This window comes from Dasypus novemcinctus, chromosome 6 (genome assembly GCF_030445035.2).
Source record: "Dasypus novemcinctus isolate mDasNov1 chromosome 6, mDasNov1.1.hap2, whole genome shotgun sequence".
In the NCBI taxonomy this organism is placed as follows: domain Eukaryota; kingdom Metazoa; phylum Chordata; class Mammalia; order Cingulata; family Dasypodidae; genus Dasypus; species Dasypus novemcinctus.
In genome coordinates this window covers 75,227,984-75,255,940 of record NC_080678.1, presented here as the reverse complement: position 1 = coordinate 75,255,940, position 27,957 = coordinate 75,227,984, and the positions used below count along the sequence as shown (strand labels likewise).

The 27,957-nt window shown below is 36.0% G+C and overlaps 1 protein-coding gene across 4 annotated transcripts in view; it reads left to right on the top strand.

Moving 5' to 3' along the window:
* The window catches only part of CTNNA3 (catenin alpha 3), a 1,802,485-nt gene that overhangs the window by 1,374,201 nt on the left and 400,327 nt on the right, over positions 1 to 27,957 (top strand). The window lies entirely within an intron of this gene.

Below are 27,957 nucleotides of genomic sequence, written 5' to 3'. Positions count from 1 at the left end.
GACCAGATCACGTGCAAATTTCCTGTCTATACATGTGCTAAAAAATGGAGGATGATGAGACTAAAAGGCAGACACCATTTCCCAATAAAATATCCATGTTGGGGGAATGGTGATTTCTCTAAAGGAAATTCAGGGCTGTAAGGAAAGTAATTGACAATGAATAGGCAAAATATGAGAAATATCCACTATACTTGTCTTATCTTTATTTACATATTTTTTAGTGCAGAGTACATTGCTAGGTGATGGGTCAGATTCCTTATGATTATTCTGTTATTTTCTTCTAATAAGTTTAGCTTCTTTAAAATGTTGATCCGAAACTAGCTAACTTTCCTATTTCTAAATCTCCTGTATTTCCTTAACAATTCCATCCAAGTTATAGTCTATTTTCAAAACCAAAATACATTTAAAGTCTAAGCTCCAGGTGTTCTAATCTTGCTTTTTTTTAAAAAAAAAACTGCCTCTGTTTTGCAGAGGTAGATAAGGAATTCTTCTCTAACAAATTTTGGAGGCCAAACTTAACCAAAGTTACTGCTATTATAGTGATTTCCTGTCGTGGTTGCACTTTCCACAGACATTGATAGAAAAAATATCCTAATTAGATTAATTAAATACTTGATTTTATGAAAATAATTTGGAGGCTGATTACAATGGAAAATTCAGAGTGGTAGCAGACCCTGTGTGCTCTTTCTAAGTTTTGAAAGCTAGAGGGAGGAAATCTGTTAAAACTCACGTGCTTCCATCTTCTATGTCACCACCATTGGCTCCATCTCTACATGTTGGACATAGGTGCCAACAGAGCCTGTGACTCAAGCATGGTAGACATGGGTACCAACAGGGCCTGTGGTCCAAGTGTGGTGGGAGGTTGGATTAGAACCATAATGCTCCCATCACATAAAACTGGGACTCTTCTTGGACCAAGTGATTGTTTTGAAATTCATCTTTTATTTCCCCTTTTCCTAAAATCTATCATTAGGAAATATTGAGCTTACAAGAGAAAAAGGTATACTGGTTCCTGGGATTTTGTTAGGGTACCAAAACAGATTTTAGAATTTATGTCCTTTATCAATCCCTTGATTAAATTAGTATTGGTTGTAACTGTGATTTTTCTGGCCCTGTTGTAAGCAATAATGATGGATTTTTCTATCCAGCAGTTGACATTGAAATAATGGTACTTTAATCAAATCATTGCTCACTTGGCCAAGTAATTAGTAAAGGAACCAAATCATACTAGGCCCAAATAATACTGTTGAATTATAACCCTTTACCTTTTTATGCTTCATAAGATTCTTTTGAATTTCAAAAAGGTTTCTAAGAATGCCTATTTTATGAAACGTTTCTTAGGAACAACAATTAGGGCGCATCTGTAAGATCATATTTATCACTACTTAAATTTATTTCGAGGAATTTTACAAACACTCTTGTTAGAGGTAAATATAATATTTTTCATTCCTCTATTAGCCTTTTACTGTTACTATCACAGTGCTCCACAAATATCTTAATCTCCATTTTTAAAAAAAGTCCTATTTTCTTGATATGTATTTTTAACCATAGCTCATGAAAGTGATCAATTTATCCCTCATATTGAATCTCTTCTTAAAAGTAGCAAATATATTAAAATAAATGCCATTTCATATCCAAGTCCAAATTCCTGGTTTTAACTAATATGTCATATATTACCAAATATGTCTCATTACTGGCTGATGTTTTATTATCGAAATATTATCTTGCATCTTGATTTGTTACTATTAATTTATAATTATTTCTTGATAAAATAAGATACTTTAAATTTGTGATCTCCATTTGGATTTCAAAGGGACACTTAATTCCTTCCTGTCTCTGATTTGAATTAAGGGACACTTAATTCTGACCTGTAATCCTACCCCATGCCAAACCTGTTTACATTATCTACAAAGTGAGCTACCACAAGACTGAACTGGTATTCAGAATCCACAAGATTTCTCCTTGTGATAGGCTGGGAATTCTATTTTATATTTCTATACTTTATCTGGAACCTCTGACTGCAAGTGGGATACTCAGCATAGCATTACTAATTCCAGATGACCCAGTGCCTCATGAAAAGTTCCCAGAAATGTATTAGTTGACTTCTTACTTGAAGCAAACATACTTATATGGTCTGTGTTTACATTAGAAACTAATGCAAGATCTCACCCTGAGGCTTGAGTCTTGAGTCTCTCTTCAGGTTCAGGTTTACCTACATCTGTTTGGTAAGGCAGAGAGAGAGAGGTGTGATTGAACTCTACGTGTACATGACTTTGGGGCTCTCCAGAAAAAATAACTGAAGCTAATCCCCTGTTGGGGTTTAGGAAGACCTGGCTATAACTGGTGAAGAGTATATGGCACACCCACTAAATTTTAAGGGAGATTAAAAGGAGACTGAGATTCATTTCAAGGAACTGAGACACATCCTTAAGGTACGAGGATTATAAACATAATCCATGAACATAATATGGTCATTTGAGATGAGAAGAAGTTCTGAGTATAGTGTGGTAGCTCTTACACAATTTACTTTCTGGCTCATCCCCCTGCATGTGTGCTTAGATCTTTGGGAAAGAAGGGGCTGTAAATAAAATCTGAAAATCATAAAAATGATTTCATGCCATTCTGGGGCTCAAGTAACACTCATTTGGAATCCATTTGACAGAGCATAACAGGAGAAATAAATGGCCTCTTCAATTTGATTGCAGAACATTGCATCCTAAAATAAAATGGCTGTTCTAGTAAAGTCTATGATGTTTGGCAGAGAAGCCTAGTATCTAGCAGTGGCTATAAATGGGTATGTCCCTGAATGTGGAAATCCTTATTGGTTGTCTATCCAACAGTCAAGCTTTTCTATTTCTTCCATACATCCATCAAAATAGACTCTGAAAATGCCAGATATTTGGTATTCCTCTATATGTTGCTGCTGGCAAGGGCCAGGCCTCCCAATTCTGGTTAATATTTTGTTTCCTCCCAGATAAAATGAGGGGGTATTGCGAACTCTTCTCCTTGCCACCTTCCTTCCTATTGTTGATTACGTGCAGACTTGAGGCCCAGCCTCAGGACAAAAGTTGAGGACTTCAGAATGCTTTAGGAGAAGAGCCTGGAGCCTTGTTGATATTGTTGAGCTGCAGAATTTAGTGGTTACCCAATTCTGCAATATAGAACAATAACAAACATCTCTTTTTAAAGCCACTTATATTTGGATAATGTTCTTTTCTCAACTGAAGGCCTCCAAATAAAGAAGCTAGGCTTAAGACTCTTCATAAATACAGTATGGAGGGCATGAGAAGGAGATAGTTCAGGAAAATGTAATTGTTTTCTAAGCAGAGGGGGAAGAGACAGAGTAATTTGGATACAGATACAAAGTTTACTTTTTAATATATAAAATTCCTGCTTTAAATATGCATGATTAAATGTATTTTGAACCTACTTCTCAGGATGTTTTTTCCAAGGTGATTTATCATTTTAAAATGACTTAAAATTATTATTTTATATTCTGATAATTCAAGAATGAATCTAAAGTGGTGATTATATTTTCCTCCCTGAGGTCATTGCTGGATTAGAACCCCACCCTCCTCTACCATCTCCTATCTCTTTCCTTACTTGAATAAGTTCACACATAAATTAACGGTCTATCTGAAGCAGGCTAGTAAGATAGGAAATCAACAGAAAGATCTGGAACCTGACAAGAAGTCCACATGTCATCTGGTATCCTGCTAAGATGGCTGCTGGAAGACCCCACAAGATTTTGCTCTTCAGAATGAGATTTCCTCTGGAAGCCAGAAGAAGCCCTGGATATTCCCCAAAGACTTAAGCATTGGGCCCTCCTGGGGGATTGATGGGTGGGGTTATCAATCATTACAGCAAACAGCTGGGACTCCTCCTATTCGGTTAACAAAGGGGCAGAATAATTAATGGTTTTAAAAACTAGCACAGGGAAACGGACTTTGGCCCAGTGGTTAGGGCGTCCGTCTACCACTTGGGAGGTCCGCGGTTCAAGCCCCGGGCCTCCTTGACCCGTGTGCAGCTGGCCCATGCGCAGTGCTGATGCGTGCAAGGAGTGCCGAAGGAGTGCACCTTTAAGGAGAGCCGCCCAGCGCGAAAGAAAGTGCAGCCTGCCGAGGAATGGCGCCGCCCACACTTCCCGTGCCGCTGACGACAACAGAAGCGGACAAAGAAACAAGACGCAGCAAAAAGACACAGAAAACAGACAACCGGGGGAGGGGAGGGGAATTAAATAAATAAAAACAAAACAAAACAAAAAAAAAAAAACAAGCACAAAGCTCTTTTGCTCTCTCTTCCCTTGGCCCTGTCCTTGTCCTTGTCCCAGTACCGGTCCATGTACCTGTTCCTGCCTTCTGTTCCCTGCTCTTGCCGTTTTCCCCGTGCCATGATACCCGTGTAAGTAAAACCTGGGCATTTATAATCCATAATAGGAAATTGTAGTTTGTAAGTCAGCCTGTTTTGTCTCTGTTCAGCCCTTTCCTCTCTACCTGGGACCCATAATCTGTTATTTTCTCCCATTTCTCTTCCCTTCCTACCTTAATAAAGTACTGGCCTAACTAACCTGACATGCTCTTGAAATTCATTATGGCAGCATAGTCAAGAACCTACACAAAATCTGGTTACATATCTGCTCACATGTTAAATTTCTTTATTGTTTTGGTTCACCCAAATAATGTAGCACTATGAGTCTTCTTCAGAAAGAACAAAATTCTGAGTGTCAATTCCCAAAAGTGAAAGACAAGGAAAAGAACAGACAGTCATTAATATGTCTGGCATATATTTTCCACAGAGCAAGACCAATACTCCTAATTCTTTCTTGGCTTTCAATTTAATGCATCTAATTTAAATATATATTTATTATTCCCCAAGTAGTTCTACTTTTCTATTTGTTATTTGTGCAATCAAGCTTTCAAAACCTCTTGGTTGTGACTTTTTAAAACTTGGGGTAAACCATGACACTTAACCAGCATTCTAAAATGTCCCATTTAGTGAGTTATGATCTTCTTAAAATTCATAGAGATAATTGTCCCTTAGATTCTAAGTGTCATATAAAATGTCCTCTATTTTCCAAAATGAATCAACAGCCATACATAGTTTTTTTCTTTATTCTAACCTTAGCCAATATTTAAACACATTTAGGAATAAACAGAAAATAACCATTTTTAAAAGGACCTCGCTATGCAATCTAGTACTGGGAAGGGTAGACAAATTTTCATGCTTTTGTTTAGAAGACTTCATAGTCATTTTAACATGGTGATGAATCAGAATATGAAATTCTTTTATGGTTATAATCAGATTGAGTAACAGTTGAGAAAGTTCAATAGAAATCATCACGTTTTACCTCTATCCCATAAAAGCTACGAAATATCCTGGCAGGACAATTTCATCTACTTGCCTCTTAGAATTCTTTTAAAAATCCATTTCATAATGAGCTAATTTCTCTTGCACATAAACCAAATATAGTCTTAGTGGATGTGAAACTTACCTCTGCCCAGAACTGTATGCATTTATTCCATTGGGTTGAAGTACAAAACAGAAATTGAAAAGCAAAATCATTGTTGGTTTTGACTACGATTAATCATCCAATACAGATATGTCTTACTTAATTATTATTAAATTATAAATATGTCCTCTGCATTAAGAAAGAATTTTGTAGAAAGAACCAAATACTACAAAATGGTGTTGCTACCTCCAAACTGTTCCCTACCAAAGCAAGGGATAGTGAGAGAGAATGTTAATAAGATTGTACTGTGTTCCATATTACTACTTTCTGAGATGGCCAGAACCGTTGTCTGACAAAACTTGGGACAATTAACTTGTTCTCTGTGTTCAGAGATGATGTGCTGACAGGTTATTTCCTGAGTAATAATTGAGATATCTGACCTGCTGTCCTTTCCAGGAGAGAGCCTATGTTATCGTTGACAACAGCAGTCACTGAGAAAAGAACCTGACATTTCTGACCTTGTAGCCTTTGGGTCAGCTGATTCTGCTTTTTATTCTTTCTGGCTGACATGGTATTCTGGCTTCTGTCTTCCTTAGTGGCACGTAGACTCTGCCTTATTGCAAATGGTCTATGAAATCAAGTATTCCTTCCATCTTAGCTCCCCATGGATGCACTCACCTACCATGTCCTGTAATCACAACCTTTAAATTCCAGTGCTATCTTCCCATCATTCTATCAGTGAAATGCAGAGAGCCCCATTCGGAATGAAAATAGACCCATGTTACTCATCTCTCCTTGCTGAAGCATTGGTTCTGCTTTCATTGCCTATAAGGAGATTACTAAGCCAATGACAATTCACTTTTTTAACCTATTCTTAGACCACCTGAGTAAAATATTGCTCCTGTAATGCACTGTTTGAATGAAGTTTAATTAATGAATATTTAAAAAAAAAAGTCACCGATTGATGAACTACTGCTATACTAGCACTAGCAATAGCATTTGTGTTAATAAATACTTCCATCTTAGATTTGAAGTTATTTTGATTTCCAAAGTTCTTTCATATTCAGTACAGATACTCCTAGTGACTGAACAGGTAGACAACAAGGGCATTATATTTTAATAAGCCATCCTTTGTTAAAAGTTTGTGAAATGCTATCAGCCAAGATATGATTAATTGTAACTATCAAGTTCCTCTTTGAAACTATAGGAAAATTAGCACATGATAGTAAGCATGTATATCTTAATGTAAATTGTTTAACTGCATGTTCTCCTGATTCTTCTCCTAACTCTCTGTATGCTTCCTCTCTGTAAGTTTGGCTAATTCCACTTCTATATATTTTCTCCAAAATGAAGGTCTTCTGCAAAGTTCTGTGATTTGGTCCACTGCCACAGTTTCAAACATTATCTCTATGCAAATGCTTGTCAAATCTCTGTCTCTGTCTCATCTCAGCGTGACTTTCTAATGGATTTCTGTACTTGAAGGTCATGTCAAAGTAACATGAATAGACTCATTTTCCTATTTTTGAGAGTTCCTTTTCCTCCTGGCTTCTCAATTACTGATAATAGTCTCTCTTTCCCCCAGACTTCCATGATCAATACCTTTAGACATTTTGGATTCCTTCCTCTCTATTACTTCCTGCACCCAGTCAGTAATAAAGTCTTGGATTTGCTATCTCAGAACCTTTCTATCCCTGTTGACAGCATCCTAATTCACATCTTTATAAACTCTTTTCTAGACTGCTCTGTCTCAAGATTTGTATTCCTGCTTCAGGAATATTAATTATGTAAAGCAATGATTTCAAACTATATTTTTAGTTTCACAACATTTTATTTAATGAAATTGAATGCAGATATGTAAAACAGATGAAGGCAGGGCTACTTTCTTTGAAACTGAGATTGAGTGTGTGGAACTCAGACCTATTTTCATTCAGACTTCTCTTTATCCTGTTTCTCCTCTCTCCACCTAAAGTGCTTATACAGGAGACAATTGAAATGTTAAAATATGTCCTGAGATAAATTCATTATAACCTCATGACGAAATTGCATTTTCAAACATGATGCAAGAGGACGAGGCTTTAGAAAAAGTCAATTCAAATGTGTCCTCTTGGTAGAGATGTTTCATAGGAAAAAAAAAAAAGACAATTAGATAATCACTATTAAAATGGATACAACTACACCAAAAAAATCTGATTAAAGATTATCAGGCTCATAGCTTAATGGTTAGTTGGGTGAGGCACATCTAACTTCCTAGAAGATACCATAATCTCATAACTGTTTATGAGAAAACTGCTCTGGTATTTTTGGCAGGAATGTTTTTATTTCTGAGAAAAAGGGATATATCACATTGTACAAGAAAACATTTTCCATGTCAGGTATGGAATATTTTTTCTCACTACTAGTGATGTTAGCATCCTATTCAAAATTTCCCAAAGCTATTAAATATCTACAAATTAAAAACAAATCTTTGCCTTAGAATTTAAGTCATAACCCAGTATTATCTAATATTTTTAGCCTTTTTGATATTTTACTATACTGATAGATTTTATAGTCAAAATCTTCTTCCTATTTCCTAATAACAACCATAATTTTCTGTGTAGTTTCTCATACTCTGTTGTTTGCATAGAATAGTTCTCCCCCAACCTGTCTCCCTATACTTATTTATATTTTACCTATCCTACAAGGCCTAAGGTTTTCTATGCCTCCTTTTGCATGAGAATTTTACCAAAGCTCTCAAACTGAATATGATTTCATCATTCTTTCAATATCTCTTGAGCTGTATGTGTTCTTTCTACCTCATCAAAGTTTCTGTATCTTCTCTATACTCTAAGGTAATGAGAAACATGGGCAAACTGATAAAAGATGATTTCTTGAGATTACATTGCATACATGATAGTAACCTACATTTATGACTACCCAGTAGTTAATTATGTATTTGCTTCATCCCCAAATAGATTGTTAACCTTTTTTAAAAGTAAAGATGGCAAATCTTATTCTTTGGAGTTATTTTGGGGTCCATGTTTAACTAGCTATGCAATTTAAGGCATAACCATATAATCTCACTGAATCTTGGTTTCCCCATCTTCAAGTGAAGATAATTATATTTACTTGTAAATAATATCTGTAGAAGTGACTTTTTCCTGGTATAGGAATAAAAGTAAGTCACAGAAGGAAATAGCCTGAAATACGAGATTTACTGGGCAACTGCCAAGTATCTTGAGGACAAGGGGCACCTGGGGATGGTCATGTGGTCCTTGGAGGAGAAAAGAGCGGATAGATATGAGACTATTAAGGATAAAAACAACAAAACACCTACTATATATTTTTCTCTCTTTACTTTTCTGGGAAGCTCCTGATTATGCTTAAAGAATTCCAGTGGTAGGAAAATAAAACAATATTTGAGAGGCTTTTCTTGCCTCCAATGAAAGGTTCTCAGGACATTTTTGCTGACCCAGGGAATTGGTGTTAGCTTTAGGTATTTCAGGTTTTATCCTAATTAATCCTCTTAACTTCAGAGCTTTGTCCATTAGTAATACACTAAATGTTCTGTATGTACACTTTAAAAGCAAAGCCAAGCATTGTGATGGCAGAGCTTTAGTGATATAGGAATAGAATAGGTTTGAGGAATAAATTTTTTCCCAGGGAGACACCCAAATCAAATGCACTGCAACAATTCAAAGATAATTCCTCTGAACTTAGGTAATGATAAAGTTAGTAGGTTCATTATTTAAAAAGAAATTCATTGTGAATTCCAGTTGTAAAATTGGACCATCTATAAAGTACTTTCCCATAAAAGAATACATAGAGGTAGGATTAATTAGAAATTATCTAGAAGGTTTATTCACAGAAAGCACAATTACTGATCAATTATTATGTGCAAGAAACAATTTTGGGAGACCAAATCAGCAGGGCTTAGTGATTTATCAAATCTAGAGTAGGGTACATGAAAGGATAGAGGAGTAAATTTGGTGGAGGAAGCTGATGATACCAGACACTTGGGATATGTATGCATTTGTCCATGTGTATTCTAAGTATTTTGTCTTTGAGGAACATAAATTAGAGTGAATAATAATAATAACTATAATAATAAAACCCAGAATATGTGGATCACAGAAGAATATCAACCTCATCTGAAATTTGTATAGAAGATATCAGAGTAGCATAAAAGCTTCCTGAACAGTTGTTATCTGTACTGCCTCTTAGATAAAGGAATAACCATAATGCAGGGGTTTTTAACAAGGGGTTCATGAGCTCTAATTTAAATTACAAAAACATTATTCTTGTGGGGACATGTTGGTGCTGGTGTGATATATTTATTATATCTCACAGCATAGTGTGGACTTAGTAAGGGGTCCATGGTTTTCACGTGACTGGCAAAGAGACCTGTGGAACAAAAAAGATTATGACCCCCTGCCATAATGAAAGATTTGGAGACAGACAAAACTTCTAAAGGAGACAGCATGAGAAAACATATAGAGGTGGTAATATGATAGTATGTGGGGAAAGCTATAAGCTGTTTTGTATTGTTAGTCCATAAAATATGAGAAGAGATATGATTGGAGATGGGACTGAAGAAAGAGGAATAATTTAAACTTTGATATTTTATCTTTTAAAATAAGCAACCACAAAGAGATTTGGGTCAGGGAAATGGTGAACATTGATGATTATAATGACCACTATGGTAGTAGACAGAAGAATGGATTTGAAGACTATATAATCTCAGACCAGGTGAGAAATATTGAGGAAGGCCTAAACTAGGGCAGTGATAATGGGTATAGAGAAAGAGCCCTGAATGTGAATTACATACAGTGTAAAAGGCAACTAAATTTGATGAAAGAGGGAGAAATACAAGTAAGGAGAGGGAGACCACAATGTTGATTAAAAAATGTATGCAGTTTGGGAAACATTGAAGACTGTGTGTAAGGCTAGGGAAAGAAATGAAAACCAAATAGAAATATGTGGGCGTTCTATGTATATTTGCAGTGGATGGAAGCCATAGGATGGAATTATGTCCTCTAATTCAAATGCTTTATATAACAATAGAGAAATTAGCAATCAATATTTCTGATACCATAAAGAACTATGTAATCTGAGTTAAAATATGGGAAATATATAGGTATACATAGTTTTGGCTTTAAGAGACATAGATTCAAGACAAAAATATACCTATAGTGAGGCTAATTATCTGTCTATCTATATAGATTTTTCAATAAGGATTTTTCTTTTTAAAGAAAGAACTTATAAGAATCTATATTTTCTATTGTAGAGAGGAGCAATGACCAGTCCTAACTGGTCCTATCTAGTGCTTGATCTCGGTACTAAGATCTCTGATATTTTATGTTTACATTTCTAATTTGGATATTTATTTTCTGAAGATTATCCTATTATTTTAAATTTTATCTTTTCCAGAAGGCCAAGAAGTGATGTCCTGGTATTTTGAATTTAGTCATTTTTCAAGAATGTCATTTATTGAGTTAGTATCATAAAACATAAAAATATCATTTGAGTTTGAAACAGGTGAAAGAGAGTCCTTTATGGTTAATGGGGAAAATTTGTGTAGCATATGCATCAACAAATACAATTTTTAAATTCTGCCCTTTCTTCTTCCTAAAATTTAAATTTAAAATATGTGGACTAGATGATATCAAATGTCTGTGTTGTGATATATATGTGTGCTCTGAGCAACATTTGAGTTTAGAGACATTTTTCATTCCTGCTTAATTTAAAGAAAAAAAATCACACAGAGATTCACAGCAATTCAAAGAAAACAAAACAGAATAATATACTTATCAGGGTATGAAAAGATGAAAGAACACAGACTTTGTAGTTAGCAGATGTGTAAATGAAAGTTGGATATGACATATTAGCTATAACTATAGGCAGTTCTTAAAATCTCATTTTTCTCAACTTTAAATTGGGTTTATTTTTAGGATTAAATTACTTATGTCAACAAATCATTTATACTTTCAACTATGTGTAACAAAAAATAAGTTTTACAGGTTTATATATCAAGAAATGCAGAGAACTTCCGGGAAGATGGCAGGGCTCTACTCTCTTACAAAACAATGGAGGAATGACAAAAGCTTTCTGAGGGAGCTGATTTGGGGAACTACAGACACAGAGAGTGCTGTGTGCATCATCCAGGAGAGAGAGTAACAGAAAGGCAAATAGCTTGAAATGAAAACCACGAGTTAACACTGTGGCTGGTAATGATGGTCATCCCCCACCCTCAAGGTGAACAGTTTGGTAAAACATGACTGACAAGGGCTAACTGAAAGGGGAATGGACATTCTCTTGGGAAGAAGGAGGGAACAAAAGAAGGATGAGTGTGGGTTTTTTTGTCCGTAAGTTTGGACAGCAGGGCCCCATTTGTATTGTGGTTCTAACCAGCCCAGAAAACACCAGCAAGCAGAGATTGTAAGAGTTACCTCAGTGGAATAGTTCACTAAAGAGCATGGTCTGCTAGTAGATTGGGTAGGTGAAAAAAAAATTTTTTGGAGTCACTCACATTCCTATTCCCTGGTCCCCTTGGCTCCTGTCTGTGCCCCATTAGTGAGTCTCTGATCCGGTTTTGATAACTTAAGAAGACTAACCTTAAAGATTTAAAATAAATTGAGCTAAAAATAAAAAAAAGAGCTGTAAAACAAAGCCAATAGACAAGAGAGAGAAATTCACCACCAGATTATATTCATCAACTTAGTCATATACCTAGATACCAGCAAAAAAATTACAAGACATATTAAGAAAAAGGAAGTTATGGTCCAGCCAAAGGAACAAATAAAAAATTTTGATGAAACACAGGATTTAAGACAAATAATCAATGATGTTTATACAAATCTCCTAAATCAATTCAAGGAATTATTGAAGGAAAATACGGCTGAAGAGATAAAGAAAATTAAGAAGACACTGGATAAACATAACGAAAGAATGGAAAGCATGCAAAAAAAAGTAACATCTTATAGGAATGAAAGACAAAATGGATGAGATTAAAAATACATTAATTATAAAATGGCAGAAAAAAATAAATGAAACTAACGAAAGAGTATCTGAACTTGAAAAGACAGACCAGAGAGAAAAAGGAATGGAAAAAGTTGAACAGGGTCTCAGGGAATTGAATGATAGTGTGAAACACACAACGTATAGATTATGGGTGTCCCAAAAGGATAGAAAGGGGGGAGGAAGAATATTTGAGAAATAATGGCCATAAGTTTCCCCACCTTTATGAAAAATGTAGCTATTAATATCCAGGAAGGACGACTGACACCAAACAGAATAAATACAAATAGGCCTACAGTGAGATGCCAACTATACAGAATGTCAAATGCCAGCAGTAGAGAGGATTCTGAAAGCAGCAAGAGTAAAGCCATAAATCACATGCAAAGGATGCTCAATAAGACTAAGTGCCAAATTCTCATCAGAAAGCATGGATACAAATAGACAGTGGTATGTTATACTTAAGATATTGAAAGAAAAAAACCTGCCAGCCAAGAATTCCGTATCTGGCAAAACTGTCCTTTAAAAATGGGGATAGCTTTAAGGTCTTCACAGAACAACAGAAACTGAAAGAGTTTGTCATCAATAGACTGGAGTTACAAGACATTCTAAAGGAAGTGCTGCAGCCTGAAAGGAAAAGACAGGAGAGAGAGGCATGGAGAAAAGTATAGAAATGAAGATTATTAGGTAACTAAAAGGGTAAAAAGACTGACAATAGTAATATAAGACAATGGAAAACCAAAGATAAAATGGATGATGTAAGTAATTCCTTTACAGTAGTAACATTTGAATGTTAAAGGATGGAACACCTTAATCAAAAAACACAAGCTAACAGAATGGATTGAAAAAATAAGATTCTTCTACAGGCTTTCTACAAGAGACTCACTTTATTATTTTTTTGTCTTTATTTATTTTTTAATATTACATTCAAAAAATATGAGGTCCCCATATACCCCCACCCCCCTCACCCCACTCCTCCCCCCATAACAACAATCTCCTCCATCATCATGAGACATTCATTGCATTTGGTGAATACATCTCAGAGCACCGCTGCACCTCATGGTCAATGGTCCACATGATCGTCCACACTCTACCACATTCCACCCAGTGGGCCATGGGAGGACATATAATGTCTGGTAACTGTCCCTACAGCATCACCCAGGACAACTTCAAGTCCCAAAAATGCCTCCACATCTCATCTCTTCCTCCCATTGTTTAGCCCCAGCAGCCACCATGGCAACTTTCTCCACATGAATGCCACATTTTCTTCAATTACTAATCACAATAGTTCATGAATAGATTATCAGTAAGTCCACTCTAATTCATACTCTATTCCTCCATCCTATGGACCTTGGAATGGTTGTGTCCACTCCACATCTGTAAGAAGAGGGGACTTAGATTCCACGTGGATTTTGGATGCAATCCTCCTGCTTTCAGTTGTAGGCACTCTTGGCTCCATGGTGTGGTGGTTGACCTTCTTCAACTCCTCTTTAAATGCAAGAACACAAATAGCCTGAAAGTTAAGGTTGGAAAAATATTCCTCAGCAAATAGTAACAAAAAATGATCTTGAGTAACTAAAGTAATATGAGACAAAATAGATTTTAAATGCAAAATTGTTATAAGAATTGAAGGATATTTTATATTAAAAGGGGACAATTTACCAAAAGAAATAACAACAATAAATATTTATGCACCTAACCTGGGAGCCTCAAAATACATGAAGAAGGACACACTGGCAAAACTGAAGGGAGAAATAGATTTATTTTCAATAACAGATGGAGACTTCAATACACCATTTTCAGTATTGGATAGAACATCTGGCCAGAGAATAAATAAAGAAGCAGAGAGCTTGAGTAATATGAAAAATGAACTAGAGCTAATAGGCATCTATAGAGCATTGCAACCCCAAACAGCAGGATATACATTTTTCTCCAGCATTCATACATCATTCTCCAAGGTAGACTATATGTTGGGTCATAAGACAAATGTCACTAAATTTAAAAAGATGGAAATTATACAAAATACTTTCCCAGATCATAATGGAATGAAGTTGGAAATCAATAATGGATGAAAAAGGGAAAATTCATAAATATATGGAGATTAAACAGTATACTCTTAAATAATCAGTGGCTCAAAGAAGAAATTACTGGAGAATTCAGCAAATATCTTGAGATGAATGAAATGAAGAGCACAACATATCAAAATTTATGGACACTGCAAAGGCAGTGTTGAGAGGGAAGTTTATAGCCCTCAAGAATCACATTAAAAAAGAAGAAAGTGGTAAAATTGAAGATCTAATGCACACTTGGAGGAACTAGATAAAGAACAACAAAGTAATCTCAAACCAAGTCAAAGGAAAGATATAGTAAAGATCAGAGTAGAAATAAATGAAACTGAGACCAATAACAACAACAACAAAAAAGAATCAGCAAAATCAAAAGTTGGTTCTTTAAGGAGATTAACAAAATTGGCAAACCTTTAGCTAAACTGACAAAGAAAAAGAGAGAGAAGATGCATATAAAATCATAAGTAAGAGGAGGGGCAGAAATAAGAGAGGACATAAAAGAATAATATGAACAACTGTTCATATTGCACGATGTAGATGAGATAGAAAAATTCCTAGAAATATGTGAACCATCTACACTGGCCCTGGAAGAAATAGGAGACCTCAACAAATGATTCACAAGTGAAGAGATTGAAACAGTTATCAAAAACCCCCCAAAGATGAAAAGCCCATGACCAGATGGCTTCATAGTTGAATTCTACTAATCATTCAAGGATGATCTAATAACAGTCTTGCTCAAGGTCATCCAAAAAAAGTTGAACAGGAAAGAACACTACAAAACCTATTCTATGAAACTAACATCACCTTAACACCAAAACCAGATAAAGATATTATGGAAAATGAAAATTACAGACCAATATTCCTAGTGAATATAGATTGAAAAATACTCAACAAAATACTAGCAAACTGAATCCAAAATCACAGTAAAAGAATTTTACACAACGATCAAGTGGGATTTATCTCAAGTATGCAAGGGTGGTTCAACACAAGATAATCAAGGAGTGTATAAATCATATCAATAAATTGAAGAAGAAAAATCACATGATCCTCTTGATTGATGCAGAACAAGCATTTGACAAAATACACCATTCTTTATTGATAAAACCTCTCCAAAAATAGGAATAGAAGGAAACTTTCTTAATATGATAATTTTCATGTCTAAAAAACCTACAGCCAGCATCATATCTATCATCCAGTGAAAGATGGAAAACTTTTCTGCTGACATCAGGCTTAAGAAAAGGATGCCCACTGTCACCACTGTTATTCAGTATTCTGATAAATTTCTAGCTATAGCACTTAGATTAGACAAAAAATAAATAAAAGGCACACAAATAGGAAACGAAGAAACAAAACTTTCACTATTTGCTGATGATATGATCATATATGTAGAAAAACTGAAAAATCCACAATAAATCTATGAGAACTAATAGACAAGTTCAGCAAATTGGTGGTACACAAGAGTAATAAGTGAAAATTAATAGCATTTCTATACACTAATGTCAATCAGAGGAGGAAATCAGAAAAAATTCCATGTATAATAGTGACTAAAAAAATGAAATATTTAGAAATAAACTTAACCAAAGACATAAAGGGCTTGTATTCAGAAAACTACAAAACATTGCTACAACAAACTGAAGAAGACTTAAATGAATGGAAGGACATTCTGCATTCATGGATTAGAAGGCTAAATATTGTTAAGATGCAATTTCTATCCAAACTGATTTGCAGATTCAATGCAACCCAAATAAAAATCCCAATAGCATTTTTTTTTTTGCAGAAATGGAAAAGCCAATCATCAAATTTATTTGGAAGGGAAAGGGGCCCTGAATAGTCAATAATGTCTTGAAAAAGAATGAAGTTGTAGGACAGCTTTGTACTGGCATTAAGACAGTATGCCAATGGAACAGTTTGACCAATGGAAAAGTTTGACCAATGGAACTGAATTGAGAACTCAGAAATAGACCCTCATATCTACAGTGGAGTGATTTTTGAAAAAGGCTGTCAAGCCCTCCCAGCTGGGCCAGAATAGACGATTCAACAAATGATTCTGGGAGAACTGAATAGACATGTCTAAAAGAAAGAAAGAGGATGCCTATCTCACACTTTATACAAAAATTAACTGAAAATGGATCAAAGAACTAAACATAAAAGTGACAACCATAAAATTCCTAGAAGAAAATGTAGGAAAACATCTTCAAGATCTTTTGGTAAGCAATAACTTCTTAAACCTTACATCCAAAGCATGAGGAACACAAGAAAAAAATAAATAAATGGGACCTCCTCAAAATTAAACACTTTTACACCACGAAGAACTTATTCAACAGGATGAAAAGGCAGCCTACTCAATGGGAGAAAATATTTGGTAATCACATATCCTATAAGGGTTTAATATCCATGATATATAAAGAGTTTATAAGAATAACAATAAAAAAAACTACCTAATTTAAAAATTAGCAAAAGACTTGAAAAGACAATTGCCTAAAGAAGAAATACAAATGGCAATTAAACACATGAAAAAAACATTCAACATTACTAGTGATTAGGGAAATGGCAAGTCAAAACTATATTGACGCCCTGGATGGTGCTTCAGAGGTAATCACCGGACATTGTAAATCCTCACAGGGCCCACTGGATGGAATGGAGGAGAGTATGGGCCATGATGTGAATAATTGTCTATGAGGTGCAGAGGTGCCCAAAGATGTACTTACCAAATCCAATGGATGTGTCATGATGATGGGAACGAGTGTTGTTGGGGGGGGGAGAGGGGGGGTGGGGGGGTGGGGTTGAATGGGACCTCACATATATATTTTTAATGTAATATTATTACAAAGTCAATTAAAAAAAAATAAACCCTTTAAAATGAAAAAAAAAATAAACCCTTTAAAATGAAAAAAAAAAAACTATATTGACATATCATTTCACACCTATTTGACCACTGTTAAAAAGTCAGAAAACTGTAAATATTGGAGAGGATGTGGAGAGATAAGAACACTTATCCACTGTTGGTGCGAATGTAGAATGGTGCAGCCACTGTAGAGGACTGCATGGCAGTTCCTAAGGAAGTTGAATATAGACTTGACCTGGCAATATCATTACTGGGCATAAACCCAGAAGAACTAAGAGCAGTAACACAAATAGATACCTGCACACTGATGTTCATAGTAGCACTATTCATTTTGCCAAATGTTGGAATCAACCCCCTCCATCAACTATGAATGGATAAACAAATTGCAGTATATACTTCCAAAGGAATATTATGCAGCAGTAGGAATAAATGAATTTGTGAAGCATATAACACCATGGATGAATGTGGAGGACATTATGTTGAGTGAAGCTATCCAGACACAAAAGGACAAATGCTGTATGATTGTGCTATTATGAACTAAATTATTATGTAAACTCATGGAATTAATAACTAGAATATAGGTCACTAGAAAATAGAAGGAGCATAGAGAATGGAAAGCTGAGGATTTATCTTTGGAGAATTGGTTAAAAGATTGTTTATAAATCTTTGGAAATGAATGGAAATGGTGAGAGCACATCATGCTGTTTGTGACTAGCAGAGTATGACAGTGGTTGAAAGGGAAGGTCTAAGGACGTTTCTATTACTTGGAGGAAAGATAAAAAATGTAGTGTGTCTGTATAACATAGTGAAATCTCATGTAAAATATGAATATTGGTAATACTGCATTTGTAAGACTGTTTTACAAAGTATAAATACAAATATAATATACTAGAGAGAAGGAAACAGAAAAAGCAGCTATGTACTGAAGGGGAAACATAGAGACATTGAGAGGTGATGAGTTTTGGTTTGTGTTTGTTCGGCTCATTGTTTTTATTATTATTATTATTATTACTGGAATAATGAAATGCTCTAAAATGATTGAAGTGGTGAATGCACAACTATGTGATTATACTAAATATCATTGATTGTATACTTTGGATGGATTTATGCTTTATTAATATGTATCCATAAAATTCTTTTTTCAAATTTTTTATTGTTGTTTTTAAAGATACATAGATCACAAAATGTTACATTAAAAAATATAAGCAGTTCCCATATACCACACTCCCCCCCCCTTCTCCCATATCATCAACCTCTTTCATCAGTGTGGCACATTCATTATATTTAATGAGTACATTTTGGAGCACTGCTAAACTATAATCCACACAGAAGAGGCTAATTTATTTTTTTGTATTATTATTTTTATTATGTTTTTAAAAGATACACAAAATGTTACAATAAAAAATATAAGAGGTTCCCATATACCCCACTTCCCATACCCTGCACTCCTCCTACTCAACAACTTCTGTCATTAGTGTGGTACATTCATTGCATTTGATGAGTACCTTTTGGACCACTGCTATACCACATGGATTATAGTTTATGTTGTAGTTTATATTCTCTCCCAGTTCATTCAGTGGGTTTTGGTGGGATACACAATATCCTGCATCTGTCCCTGCAATATCATTGAGGGCAACTCCAAGTCTTGAAAATGCCCAAATATCATACCTCTTTTTCCCTCTTCCTGCCTTCAGTAACTTCCATGGCCACTGTCTCCACATCAATGATATAATTTCTTCCATTGCTAGAGTCACAATAATTCTATAGGAGAATACCAGTAAGTCCCCCCAATCCATATTTTATTTCTCCATCTTGAGACCCTGGGATGGCAATGTCCACTCCACCTCTAAATCAAAAGGGGGCTTAGGTCCCACATGGCTGATGGATGAAATTCTCCTGCTTGCAGCTTTAGACTCTCTCAATCCCTGTTGTGGTGATTGACCATCCTTACCTCCCTGTTAGCTGACTTGGGTAAGTCCAATGAACTGGAGAGGTGCCACAACTCTGCTGAGGCTCAGGGCCCAGGTGGCACATAGAGAGTCCAGAGATTCAAGTCTCATGAACATACACCAACCCCAGCACCACTCACAGGTTCAGTAAAAGTGACAGAAGAGGCCTGAATAGAGAGGTCACATCTGAGCGCAACTCCATCACTCTCAGGAACACAAATTCCAAAGTAGGGCCCACTGAAAAGGCATTGAACTCCAGAGTCATCTGTCATGACCATAGGACCTGGGTGTCTCTGTAGCCATCAGGAGCACCCATACCTTGGGTTGTATCTTCTTTGGCTGTCTCTGGTATCCTGCTGAGATGTGCATAAGGGTGATACCTCTGATGACCTCCCGACTCACTTTGAAGTCTCTTAGCCATATAAACTCATTTATCTTTACTATATTCCCCTTTTATTCAAGGTGTTTTTCTAGTTGCATCACCAGCTGGTGCTTGGTAGTAATCCCTCAGTGCCAGGGAGTTTCATCCCTGGGAGTCATGTCCCATGCTGGGGGGAAGGTAATTCATTTACATGCTGAGTTTGGCTTAGAGAGTGGCCACATTTGAGCAACGTGGAGGTTCCCAGGAGGTAACTCTTAGGCACCCTGCAGCTCTAGGCCTAGTTGAAATTTCAAGCACACAGGCTATAAGCATAGTTGACAGTATCAAGGGTCCATCATTGGACCATCCTTCTTCACTGGTCTTTCCCCTTGTACTTGGGGGATTGTTGTTGCTCCTCTAGGAAGTGTGACAGAGTTTCCCAGAATGGGAACTCAGCACTCCCTCACTTGTCATGTGAAACTCTACCCTCCATGTCAACACTCAACAAATATCCAAACATATTTACATACCCTATATACATGCCCTGGAGAACTCATTCCCACCCATGTACCCCCCATCTATGACACCTCACATCAGTGCTCCTCCCCTGCCATTGTTGAACTCCTCTATGATCCAAAACTTCTTCAAAATGAAGTCTAATATATTGCCAAATTCAATTAATAAGAAAATGAAATAATAGTGGTAGATTTAAAGATTAGAAATAGAATACATAATAATTTAGAAAAACTTAGATGAAGTAAAAAATAAATTGGGGTATTAAGAAAATGAAAAATATCATAAAATTTTTTTTGATGTTTTGCTTTTCATCACTGTAATATATGGTGTCCTGTATGTACAGTGGCAAGGCCATCTCTTTCATTTCTTCCTCAATGTCTACGTCCTTTTTAAGTTTAAGGTCACAGTAAAGTCACATAAAAATATAGGGTACTCCCATATACCCAACATCAAACCCTTTTCCCCCTTCCCCAGCAATGATCTTTTTATATGTGGATGTTACATTTGCCGCAACTGATGTACAGATATTGAAACATAGCTACTAACCACAGTTCCATTATGGTTCACATTCTGGTTTACATTTTAGACTGTACACTTATATAAATTTTTGGTTACATTTTGGTTTACATTATGCTTTACATTTTAGACTACACACCTTTGTAAATTTTTGGTGATATTTAACATGGCCTGTATCCATCATTGCAGGATCATGCAGAACATTTCCATTGCCCCCCAGTTACCTCCTCTTCCAACTATTCTATTCCTCCCTCCCCCTCCCCTCAGGGCCCACAGGAACAACCAAGCTTCACTGCTTGATGGATAAGATTCATAGATACTTGCAACAATGCTGAGGGCTTGACACACTAGCCTGTTCTCCCGCATTGGGAACCACCCATGCTCTTGAGAGACACACTCCCTTCAGTTTGAGAACATGAGGCCTCTCCATGATGGGGGCATAACACCTTCCTGCTCATTGTACTGGTGTCCACTCACTGATAAAACACACTATGACATGATAAGCACTCACACACTCCCTAGAAGCCTGTTCCAGGGTCACCCTGTGCCAGATGCCCCCCGTCAAACACCTTCAGCCAGTAATCCTTATTATATTTTCTAAAGAGTTTTCTCAACATTATAGTTCAGCCACATACCTGACAATCTCCTGTGTTCATTTGCTCCCCCTAACCATCCCCCCAATTCCTTTGACCATCTGACTCATCCTTCCAACCCAGGCCTCTACTTTGGAATTTTCTCTGCAGATGGGCATTCTTCTCCTTCCACTCTTTCAAGGATGTTGGAGGACTATCTCCTGGTCTTCTCTAAAGCACCCAAACAGGTGCTTTAGAGAGCTTTAGAGAGCTCTGGGTGATTAACTGCCCTGTAGGATGAGCTGACTCTTGGAGCTCCTTACTCAGCTGCCATCTTGTCTCTCCCTCTTTTGCAACTATTTTTAAAAATTTTAGCAATCTATAAATAAATTTAGATTTTAATTAGTAGACTTGCTTAAAATAGTGTTTGTAAACTAATGTGCAGAAATCCAGCTATACAAAACAGAGAAACTAGGGGGTCAGTATTTATCAAATAAGTCACTTCAGCTTTTCTCAATAGTGAATTCTCCTACTGCACTTAAATATATAGTTTACTCTTTCATTCAGCAAAGATTAATAAAAACAGTAATTTAGTAAACCAGACTCTCTCACACAAGGAGTGCACAATCAATCTCTGTTCAAGGTTTTTAGTTTGAGCTAAACATATAATTCATGTTTATTTGCATTCTCTGAAGTTTTAGGGTATTATCTGAAGGATTTTTGATAAATGAGTGTCAGACAAAATCATGAGGTCATGCTGGCATCAGCAATTCCATTCCCATCCCATAGTGTTATTCCAATCCCATCCCATAGCCTTATCCCATTACAAAGTAGTACCTCCCTGCTTCTAGAGTAAGAATACTAACTCTCAAAAATATCAATGTTTGCTCATTTTCTCAGTTTTAAATATACATAAAGACCCCCTGGGTATTTCTTATACTTCTTTTCTGACTCTAGTATTTCCTCAGTCTGATGTCTTCCCCTTTTGTATTTATCTCTTGTTTCCTGAGAATATGTCCTCAAGTATCTTCCTAATAAAGAGTTCATAAAAACTAAACATTTTTGTACTTGCATACATGAAAGAATCTTTATCCCAACCTTCTCATGATTGATGGATTGATAGGGTATAAAATTCAGAATTCAAATCATTTTTCCTTAGAATTTGAAGGCATTGCTTCATATTCTTCCTTCGATATCCATTGCTGATCATGAAAAGTCTAATGGCAACATGATTTTCATGGTTTGTATGAGATCTGTTCTTTGTTCTGTTGAAAATTTTATTCTTTTTATCTTCATTGTTTTGCAGCATTTTGAGCCTATGTCTCAGGGTAGTTATCCTTGTATCCAAAGCATAGAATACAGTAGTTTTGAAAACAGTCTCTGCATCTGAGTTTGAATTCTGACTCTACCACTTACCACTTTCCTGAGGAATAAAGACATTAACTGATAGAGTTTCTGTTTCAAGAGCTCTCTGTCAGGTTTTCAGAAGTAGTTGAGTAAAGGAAAACACATGCAGTTAGAGGCACATGAGTTTAGCAAAGACATGTCTGATGTATTAGCATATATCAAAGAGAAATGATTATCTAATAAGGCTGGAGGCATGGATAGAGGTATCGATCAGGAAAATTTCACAGAGGACCTAACATCTAAACTGAGTAATGAAGAATGAGTAGAAAGTTACTAGGTAGACAGGATTGGAGGAAGGATGCAGGCACATAATCATAGAGAGATGAGCAAAGAATTGGAGTTTGGAGTACTAGAGTTAGCTCTCTTTATTCTCACTCAAGTGTTCCCCAGTAACATGTGAAGGGCCATCTCTCAACACCACAAGTTGAAGAAAGAAATGTTTCTTCTACTAGATGCCTTATACAACTATACCCCTATATACCTCAGAATTTTTAAAGATTCTGTTCCCATAGACTCACTTCCCTATTCCTGTGTCCTATGATACCCCTGCATCTTGAACTACAGTGATTTTGTAGAACTACAACCCTTAGAGCATTTTGTCTCTCTGTTTTCCTCTTACCATTTCCCTGTAGATTGTTTTCCAGAGTGTTAGTATTTGGAGAGGTTAAGGAATGATCTTGAGCAGTAGGTAGGATAATATGTAAAATATGGAATATGCCAATTGTCTGTGAGTAGGTAGGGCAACTAGAACTCTCTTGCACTGGTGATAGGAGCAAAAGTTTTATAAGCACTTTGGAAAACTGTTAGTATTTACTGAAGTGGCACATATGCGTACCCCATAAGCTAGCAATTCCACTGCTAGGTGTATTCCCTGAAAATATAGTCATATATTTACCAACAGATGTGTACTAGGATGTTCATAGCAGCACTATATATAATAGTCTCAAACTAAAAATTATCCAAATGCCCATTAACCATTGAATGGATAAATTGTAGTATAATTATACAATTGAATATTATATTACACTTTACCCTTCTCTACTATAATGATGAGAATGAATAGCCTAATAATACACATAATAACATGCATCAAGTCACATGAGTTAAATGTTGAATGAAACTTTAAACAAAAGAGTATATACTTTATCATACTGCTTATGTGAACCAAAACAGGCAAAACTATTCCCTTTGAAGTTGAATATCTATTATGGTATTAATTATTTATTGTTACATAACAAATTAAGGAAAAATTTAGCAGCTTAACATGGCAAATATTTATTCTCTTTCACGTTTTATGTGTTAAAAATCCAAGAGTAGCTTAGCTGAGGGGTTCTGACTTATAGACTCATGACATTGCAGTCACCATGAGAACTGGGGCAGTACCAATCTGAAGACATGAGTGGAGCTGGAGGATCCACTTCTAAGTTCACACATGTGACTGTTGACTAGATGCCTATCCTCCTTGCCATGTGAGCCATTCCATAGGGCTGCTCACAACATACCAACTCACGATCCCAAGAATATACAATACATGAGCGACTGCCCAAAATGGAAATTTCAATGTCTTTTCAATCTTACCTGAGAAGTTATACGCCATTACTTCTACTGTATTCTTCTGGGCACACAGACCCTTCCTGATACTATGTGGGCAGGGAGTAAAAAAAGACATGAATACCAGGAGGCCAGGATCACTTGAGACCCTCTTACAAACTGGCTGCCACACCTGGTAACATTTTAAATGATGGATTATGAGAAGTTTGATGGTGTAGGAAATGATATTGCTAATTTTAAGCATTTAAGCATTCTTCCTAATAAATACAAAGAAAACTAAGCAAATTAAATAAAAGGAGGGTGGGACAATTTGTTAGATTTACTAAAATAAAGGGTATATAAGAAAGCAAATCTCATCATAGACTATCTCTTGGTCCAGGACCAACTTCAAATTTTTAAGTAGTCATAATAATTTATTTCCTCAATTATTGTGATATAAATATAAACAAGTTGTAGAATAATGTGATGAAAAGAGTTAAATCCTTACCACATAATAGAAAGCCATTAAATAATTTCTAATATGTTTCAATCAAGCAATAGTACATTAACATGTTATTTAGAAATGTGAAGTTTTTTTTTTAATTTAAGCCCCAGGGAAAGGAAATAAGTCACTAAGCCACTGTAAGAGACCCAGAGCTAGACACTCAGGCTAACTAAGTGACACGAGGCTTCATATGAGGAAAAACATCTCTGTCCAGAGGGGGAAAAGAAACATAGCAGCAGTATCATGAAACTATATCCCAAAGTCCTTTCTCTCCATCATTGTATTATTATTATTGTCATTGTTGTTGTTGTTGTGGAAATATTTGAAAAATAAATACTAGTAGAATAGTGAGGTCAGAAATCCTGCTCTTAATAAACCAAGTGATTTGCCATAAAGTCCTCACTCATTCTGATCCCCTCATTTGAAAAATAGCAAAATTCTTACAAGTCACTGAGTTGTATGCCATAAACTATAAGGTACCAAACATCTTCCTGATATATAATATTGGTTCCCTAAATATTAAATAAATATGAACGAAATAATAAATATTTGTTAAAGAAGTGAAAAAAAAATGAAGTTTGTGAGGTATTTATAGAGGTGCTTAATTGCACTTTCACTCCTGGTAAATCCTTTCCAGTTACTTAGAATAAAATAAAGAAATGATGACTTAGCATTATATGAATTTTCAAGATCAAATTCCTCTACTATTAGTAATTTTCATAGATAATATAATTTGATTATAAGGACATCAGCCATATTGGATTTAAGGCCCATCCTCATTCAGTTTGGGCACAGTAACAGTTTCAAAGGTCCTATTTACAAATGGGTTCATACCCAAAGCCTGGGGGTTGGGATTGGAAGTTGCCTTTTGTGGGACCAAGATTCAATCTCCATCACTCTCAGAAAGAGGCTTAAGCCCTAGGAAAATTGACTCTATGTTTTTTTTTTTTTTTTTTTTTTTTAAAGATTTATTTATTTCTCTCCTCTTCCCCCCTGCCCCAGTTGTCCCTTCTCTATGTCCATTCGCTGCGTGTTCCCTCTTTGTCCGCTTCTGTTGCCGTCAGCGGCACGGGAATCTGTGTTTCTTTTTGTTGCATCATCTTGTTGTTGTTGTGTCAGCTCTCCGTGTGTGCGGAGCCATTCCTGGGCAGGCTGCACCCTCCCTAGCGCTGGGTGGCTCTCCCTACGGGGCGCACCCCCTGCACGTGGGGCCCCCCCACGTGGGGACACCCCTGCGTGGCACGGCACTCCCCGCGCGCACCAGCACCGTGCACGGGCCAGCTCCACACAGGTCAAGGAGGCCCGGGGCCCGAACCGCGGACCTCGCATGTGGTAGACGGACGCCCCAACCACTGGGCCAAGTCCGACTCCGACTCTATGTTTTTGTTAACCTCATCGTCTGAGAATTAGCAGACATTCTTCCAAGGTGCGTAGCAATTCTGAATCCTCAAAGAATTTACTTACAGAGGGAGGCAATGTATCTTTGAGGTTCAGAGAACAGGTTCTCTGTAGTTTCAACTTCCAGCTCATCACTTAAAAGCTATTTCCTCAGTGATAGTTAGGACAGTGATAGTTCCTGCCTTATAGAATTGCTGTGAGGATTAAATGAGACAGAACATATAAAATGCTTAGCACAGTGATTGAGTGAAAACTCAATGAATGTTACCTGTTATTCTGTATATTCTGAGTAAAGTCAGTAGAGTAAGTATAGATTTCCAGAGAGTTCAGAACTGGTTTAGAATTAGCAGTATAAAAATAGACAAGAGACTTTATGTTGATGTCAAGGATGTATTGACCCCAAAGGTCACCTTTGTTTAATAAATCTACACTCCAAAGTTCAGAATGGTTTATCCTACTTGGCATTTCAATTGATTACAGGGAATTTGTTTAAGGTATTTCCCTTTGGATCAGTGATTGTGTAACATTTTTTATATTTCATATAAAACCTTATTTTCTTGAAAAGTAGGTAGATTACAGATTCAAGACAGGTTTGTCAATTTGTTATTCCTTCTAAATTATCATTAACTGGCTACTTAATTATATTGTTTGTATTTTCTTGAAAGCATTAAAAAAGTCACTCCTAGTCTGATCCAAGTAACCATATGTCCATAGTATAAGTAAAGCACACCCACATCTGATGTTTAAGCTAATGAAATGAGGAATGTATTATTTATCAGCTTTGAATAGTTCATTTATGTTGTTAGGGTAAAAAAGTAGTGGTTTCCATCTGTACTTCAGAAATTAAACATTTGTTTCTGAAAGATTTTATTTTAATTGGAGCTAATATTAACTCATTAGTAAAAGGCTCTTAGAGGGGTTAAAATGGGATCATGTTGCAATAATGAGAAGACTGTGTTGCATTTTTCTTAAAATAACCAAATGCTTTTTCACCTTACCTCTCATGGCAGTGAAAAACAATTACGATTTTCTTTTTGGCCAACATCTATATAAGAAGAGGATGGGAATAGTTTGAGTATTAGACAGACTAATATGGTAATAACAGTTGAGGGTGGTGAATAAAAGGAATGTACAACTATTATGTTACAAACTTGCTTGGTGGATGAAAAAATCTTTCTTTAGTGGGGAGGATTGTGAGTAAATTTTTGGAAACAACTGGCCACTATAGTTTTTAGAACATAGCTGTTTGTGTTTAGCTATGACTTTGGAGTCAATAGTGGATGTCAAAGAGCAAGGAGACACTTTGACCTGTGTTACAGAGTGGGAGTTTTTCTATTCACTCCAGGACCTGGAGAAAATTTGAAAAAAAAATGGGAAATGGGTATATTTTCTTAAGAGCTCCCTCCTTCTCAAGTCTACAAAAATTAAGATTAACTCACTAAAATCTAACTACCTTTCTGACCTTGGGAAAGTCATTTAACCTCTGATTTGTAAAATGGAAAAAAATACCTACCTTTTAGAGATGTGGTGTGGATTTGTGATTTAAAAAAAATAATGTTTGAATGTTCTTATAACCTGAATAAATATATTTAATCTAAATCTCATTAAATCTAATCTAAATCTCATTAAAATGCAAGCTGAACATGTTGCACTGTAAATATACTTTGGTCTGGCTTTTGCATATTCATTCATTCTTTTTTTTTTTTTTTTTTTTTTGTAAAGATTTATTTATTTATTTAATTCCCCCCCCTCCCCTGGTTGTCTGCTCCTGGTGTCTATTTGCTGCGTCTTGTTTCTTTGTCCGCTTCTGTTGTCGTCAGTGGCACGGGAAGTGTGGGCGGCGCCATTCCTGG